The sequence below is a fragment of the Procambarus clarkii genome, chromosome 24 (assembly GCF_040958095.1).
Source record: "Procambarus clarkii isolate CNS0578487 chromosome 24, FALCON_Pclarkii_2.0, whole genome shotgun sequence".
In the NCBI taxonomy this organism is placed as follows: domain Eukaryota; kingdom Metazoa; phylum Arthropoda; class Malacostraca; order Decapoda; family Cambaridae; genus Procambarus; species Procambarus clarkii.
This window is the reverse complement of record NC_091173.1, coordinates 22,407,198-22,413,838: the sequence shown is the minus strand read 5'-3', so window position 1 is coordinate 22,413,838 and position 6,641 is coordinate 22,407,198. Positions and strand designations below refer to the sequence as shown.

General features: G+C 44.0%; 1 pseudogene; it reads right to left on the bottom strand.

Moving 5' to 3' along the window:
* Positions 1 to 285: 285 nt before the first annotated feature.
* On the bottom strand, positions 286 to 5,856 carry LOC138367976 (uncharacterized; annotated as a pseudogene).
* Between the last annotated feature and the right edge of the window lie 785 nt (positions 5,857 to 6,641).

Genomic DNA, 6,641 nt, shown 5'->3' with positions numbered 1-6,641 from the left:
AAAAATTGGTAGTCACAATGCAGCATGATTATTAGTTGTTGTCGAGTTGCTGTCTTTTTCTAGTCAAGCACTCGTTGATGTAGATCCCTGTCGTTGGGATGCAGCTGTCCGGACAAGATGCGATTTTATGGACTGGGAAGCTAGCTTGAGGCGAATTTTTCGCTGGTTTTGTCTTGATGGATTCTTTTTGCCTACTCTGTAGGCAGCAATAATGTCTGTTTTGTTTAGAGTGACCTGCAATTCGTTTTTTATGAGAGCATGACCTATTTCAATACACTTCTCACCTTAACTTTCCACAGGAATATCTTGGGACGACACAACTACAGAGTCAAGCAGCTTTTGCTGATCTTGTTCATCCTGAGAGATGGAATGTTGGGCGGATAATGTACTGATACATGCAGTCATTTTGTTGACAGCTTCCTCTTGTTTTTTTATGGGTTCATCAGTTTTTAGACGCATGTTTTCCTCACGGAGATCATTCAAGTCATGCTGGAGTTGATCTTGGCTAGCCTTATAGGTTCTAATATCCTCGCGGAGAAAGGTTATTTCTTGTTGATGATGAAGGTTCGCGCGGTTCGCTTGATTCTCAGTTTGAAGACTTAGGATGATCGTATTTTGAGCCTCAAGGACTAGGCACAACTTTTTGAACCACTGATTCTCGGCCCAGTTAGAGAAATCCGGTGAGGGACCAGAAGCACGCTTGAATTCCGTAAACTGGGATGTAAGCACGGTAATAGGACAGGATTGAGAGGACACCGTTCCCTGGCTCAGTGATGGGGTAGAGGGGAGGGCAGCACCGCTGCCGCGGACCCCAAAGCTTCCATACGGAGAAACACGAAGGCTGTCAGTGTTGGTCGGGATGGATGCCTTGTTAGGGGCTTTGTTGCTCTTATTTCCCTACGCAATCTTGTTTTTGGGAGACATGATTGGTTGAGAATGGACTGGGGTATATGTTGTGGCGGAAACTTGCGTCAGGCAGCGCGGTGGCGGGCAGAGGCGGGACGCATGCACTGGTACTCACAGCCGGAGAGGATTGTTTTGAATTTTGTTTGAGATGGAATGAGTTGATTTGGGTTGGTTACTTTGAATGTGCTATGACATGCTTGGACTCCATGTACTTAGCTGCCTGTGGGTGGTGGTCTACATCATCTGGGAGTAGTTTAAGGGCTGCAATACAGCTTAGAGTGAGGAGCGCAGCGAGCACTCAACAGCGTCAGACGACGACCCACTTTTATTTCCACTATGGAATTATTGGATCAACCAAACCAAATTCAGTAACCAGTAACTCAGATGAAATGTCTAATATCAGTACGTTGTACCATAGTACATGTGAGTCAGAAAGGATATGTGACTAGACAACTGAACAAATGTGATCAGTTAATCCAGTCAAATGTGTCTCTCAAATTACTAGAAAGCCACATAGAGATGGCTAAACAAGAGACAAATGGCTGCAGATGCAGCAAATAATTATGAACAAAGCCTCATCTAACAAAATGCTCATCTAGACAAACTAGAAACCTTCCTCGCTAAACCAGCACAATTTGAGGAGGATGTCCAAGAACGCATGGATAAATTAACACAGTTCTTAGAACAGCCGAACTCAAAATACTTGGCTCTTGCCAATATGGTTTCAGACCCCATAAAAGCACTAACGATGCACTTATCAGTATGATTAACTTGATACATAAAACTCTTGACAAAAATGAGTTCCCTGTTGGGTTATTTGTGGATCTACGTAAGGCTTTTGACATTGTCAACCACCAAAACCTTCTTCTTTAATTACATCATTATGGAGTCAGAGGTCACTCCCTGCAATACCTTCAGTCTTACCTTACTGACAGGCTCCAGTATGTTTGTGAATAATTCCATTTCTCCGACACTACCCATAAACATTGGTATTCCACAGGGCAGCATACTTGGCCCTCTCCTCTTTCTCATCTACATTAATGACCTTCCAAATGCCTCTCAACACCTCAAACCAATCTTATTTGCTGATAACACAACTTTCATTTTCTCCAGTTCTGACCCTCTTGCTCTAAATGTCACAGTAAATACTGAACTAAATGAAGTCCATCTTTGCCTAACTGCCAACAAACTCACCTTTAACATTGACAAAACTTTCTACATTTTGTTTGGTAATAAATCATCAAATGAAATTAATCTAAGAATAAACAATACACAAATCAGTAGTAAAGTTGATGGTAAATTCCTTGGTGTCCTCATCGATAACAAGCTGAATTTCCAGGAACACATTCTAAATATAGCCAAAAAAGTTTCTTAAACTGTTCGCATTCTTTCTTAGATCTGATATTATGTACCCCGCCCTGCCCTGGTGACGCTATTACTCTCGCATCTATCCTTATCTCAATTATGGTATTTGTGCTTGGGGTTCTACTACCCAAAATCATTTACGTCCTCTAATTACCCAACACAAAGCTGCTATTAGGACAATCTCTAACTCTGGCCCCTGACAGCACTCGGTACCCTTACTCAAATCTCTGAATATGTTAGATATTAAGTCACTGCACATCTTCTCTTGTGTACTCGTACACACACACTCTCTCTCTCTCTCTCTCTCTCTCTCTCTCTCTCTCTCTCTCTCTCTCTCTCTCTCTCTCTCTCTCTCTCTCTCTCTCTCTCTCTCTCTCTCTCCCTCCCTCCCTCCCTCCCTCCCTCCCTCTCTCTCTCTCTCTCTCTCCCTCCCTCCCTCCCTCCCTCCCTCCCTCTCTCTCTCTCTCTCTCTCCCTCCCTCCCTCCCTCCCTCCCTCCCTCTCTCTCTCTCCCTCCCTCCCTCCCTCCCTCCCTCCCTCCCTCTCTCTCTCTCTCTCTCTCCCTCCCTCCCTCCCTCCCTCTCTCTCTCTCTCTCTCTCTCTCTCTCTCTCTCTCCCTCCCTCCCTCCCTCCCTCCCTCCCTCCCTCTCTCTCTCTCTCTCTCTCTCTCTCTCTCTCTCTCCCTCCCTCCCTCCCTCCCTCCCTCCCTCCCTCCCTCTCTCTCTCTCTCTCTCTCTCTCTCTCTCTCTCTCTCTCTCTCTCTCTCTCTCCCTCCCTCCCTCCCTCCCTCCCTCTCTCTCTCTCTCTCTCTCTCTCTCTCTCTCCCTCCCTCCCTCCCTCCCTCCCTCCCTCCCTCCCTCTCTCTCTCTCTCTCTCTCTCTCTCTCTCTCTCTCTCTCTCTCTCTCTCTCTCTCTCCCTCCCTCCCTCCCTCCCTCCCTCTCTCTCTCTCTCTCTCTCTCTCTCTCTCTCTCTCTCTCTCTCTCTCTCTCTCTCTCTCTCTCTCCCTCCCTCCCTCCCTCTCTCCCTCTCTCCCTCCCTCTCTCCCTCTCTCCCTCTCTCCCTCTCTCTCTCTCTCTCTCTCTCTCTCTCTCTCTCTCTCTCTCTCTCTCTCTCTCTCTCTCTCTCTCTCTCTCTCTCTATATATATATATATATATATATATATATATATATATATATATATATATATATATATATATATATATAAAACGCTGAACTGTAATGTCAATCCTAACCTTAAAAGTTTCCTAGAAGGTTGTAACAGGACCCATGGGCACCACACCAGAAACAAATATCTATTTGATATTCCAGGAGTACGACTTAATTAAACTAGAAATGCTCTACAAATCAAGTGACCCAGAATGTGGAATGACCTTCCCAATCATGTCAAAGGCTGTACCTCTCTCAACCAGTTTAAGATGAAAACTAAGTACTACCTAATTAACTCCATGTAACCTACCTCCCCCCCCCCAAGTGTCAACCCATGTCTTACTATTTTCAAACAATGCTGTTTGTTGACCAACTTGTTTACTGGCTATTTTCTACCATGTTCCTCCCTCTTTTATCTTTTATTTTTTTCTTTCAATCGAATTTATACTTTAAGTTCAATTACTATTACTATTAAGTTTTAGTCTAAGTTTTTTTTTCTTCCACACCTTCCCCGAAACGGGCAAGTATTAGTGGCATTAGGTATTTGTATGTACTAGCTCTGTCTATAAATAATCTGAATGTTTGTAACTCTGCATCTATGTATGTACTTTTCCTAAATAAAATATTATTATTGAGGTAAAGGAGAAGCATTGCCAGACATGTGGCTTTATTGAGCAAATAATTACAGTGCAGTTACATCCTGCAATAATACAAGCCATATAATATACAATACTTATAAAGAATAAACAGTGCTTAAGCTATATATAACAATAAGCAAATTGCACATGACTAACGCTAGAACAAATAGAAATTAAACTAGGAGTTAACATTAAACTAACCTGTACACAGGCACGACACACCTAATCTGACAACAACAAAACAGTCAAACGAGCATCCATCCGGGAACAATAATATAATAACACTTTTACTACATTCACCCCATCTAGCTTTAAGTAACATAGTCCCGCAGATGAGTAGGGGTACTGAGCGTCCATCCAGATCGTCGAAGGGACTCCTGCAAAGTTGAAGCCTCTAGTGTTCCAGTCGGTTCCTGCATACCACCTTCTCGAGGGAGTGTTACGTCAGAGAAAGGTTCCCAATTAGGTGTTTCTAGGTTAGGTGGTTCGGAACGAAGTAGTTCAGGATGAGGCAGGTTGGGGTTTACTCCAGCTTTCGCAATCGCTGGGTGTTGCTGTGGAATGTTGAGACTGGGGTCCAAACTCTCGCAGCCCTCTGAGGCCATGGGTGCGAGGTGTCTTAATGATACAGTAGTAATCCTGCCATCCGGGAACTTGACATGGGCATATTCCGGATTCACGTCTACGACCTTAACCTCTTCAACTAGAGGATCCTTTTTGCTTTTGCTTTTTTGTTGTTTTAGGAGGACAGGGCCTCTGCAAGCAAGCCACGTAGGAAGTGTTCGCCCTGAGGTAGACCTTCTTGTATGCCGGAAGAATCGTTCATGTGGTGTACAATATGTAGAGGTGCACAACAGTGATCGAACAGAGTGAAGTGCATCAGGAAGAGCAACTTCCCATTGGAATACATCTAAGCCTCTCGTCCTAAGAGCTAGCAGCACTGTCTTCCAAATAATTTTATAAAATAAAAATAATATCCAAATAATAAAATAATTTAAATCCAAAAGAAGTACAATTCCCATTGTACTTCTCAGCCTGGCCATTTCCTCTAGGGTTGTAAGGCTAGTTGCTACCCCCTTTTTTAGTAGAAAATCTTTCAACTCCTCAGACATAAAGGAAGTTCCCCTATCAGAGTGTATATATGCAGGCATACCAAAGATTGCAAACAACTGCACCAGGCACTGAATTACTGTACCAGTAGTCATATCTGAGCAAGGGAATGCAAAAGGGGATCTAGAGAATTCATCTACAACAGTAAGGATATATTTATTCCTTGAATGTGATGAAAGTGGTCCTTTAAAATCTATGCTGAGTCTTTCAAATGGTTGAGTATCTTGAGATGATGATTCTTGAGATGATTTCGGGGCTTTAGTGTCCCCGCGGCCCGGTCCTCGACCAGGCCCCCACCCCCAGGAAGCAGCCCGTGACAGCTGACTAACACCCAGGTACCTATTTTACTTTAATCAAATGCCCAGAATCAAACTTGCAAAACCGAGGTTTAAGTTCAGAGCACGCAGAGCAAGAATTAGTCATCTTCTTCACTTCTTCCACAGAATAAGGCAGATCTCGACATCGGACAAAATGAGCCATACGAGACACTCGAGGGTGACACAGATTGTCATGCAATTCCTGTAGTTCATCCACACACTGGTGGCACCACATACACGTGAGAATGCATCAGCTGGTATGTTCTTTTTACCTGGGTGATATACAGTGTCATAGTGGTAACAGGAGAGTTCGACTCGCCATCTAGCAATTTTATCATTTTTAATCTTACCAGCTGATTTAGAGTTAAACATAAAAGCAACACTGCGCTGGTCAGTCACAAGCCGAAAATGGCGTCCAATGAGATGGTGTCGCCACTTCCTTAGGGCTTCCACAATGGCATACGCTTCCTTCTTCACTGATGAGTGCCTTTGTTCACTATTTGAAAGTGTTCAGGAGAAGAAAGCTACTGGTTGTTCATTCTGGGTTAGGGTCGCGGCAATAGCATGGCCTGAAGCATTGGTTTCCACAGCGAAAGAAGCTGTTGGGTCAATTGCTCGACCCACTGCCTCAGCAATGTCTTGTTTCAATCCTTCAAAAGCTTTCGCAGCGGCAGCAGATAAGGGAAAATCACTGGCATGAGAGAGAGGACGGATCTCAGAAAACCCCACCACCCAACGGGAGTAATGTGCAAGCATTCCCATTGTTCTGCGTAAAGAACCTGTGTTACTTGGTAGTGGAAGTTTTAACAGTGGCTCGAGGCGTTCCGGGTCAGGTCTAATTTCTCCTTCTTGTATAAGATATCCCAACAGCTTTATAGACCAGAGTCGAAAACTACACTCTTCAAGATTCAGGGTCAGGTTATACCTTCTCGCAACGTCCATAAAATGTTTCAGATTTTTATCACGGTCTTCCTCAGAATCTCCACACACACAGACATCATCTACGTAAACGAAGGTACCCTTCACTCCTTCTTTCTCAAGGATGCCATCTGGGTACTCTTTGAAAACTGGCCACTCCATTAGTGACCCCAAAAGGGGATACGATTAAATTCAAAAAGCTTCCCACAAGCTTCAAAGGCTGTATAGGGTTTTTCTCC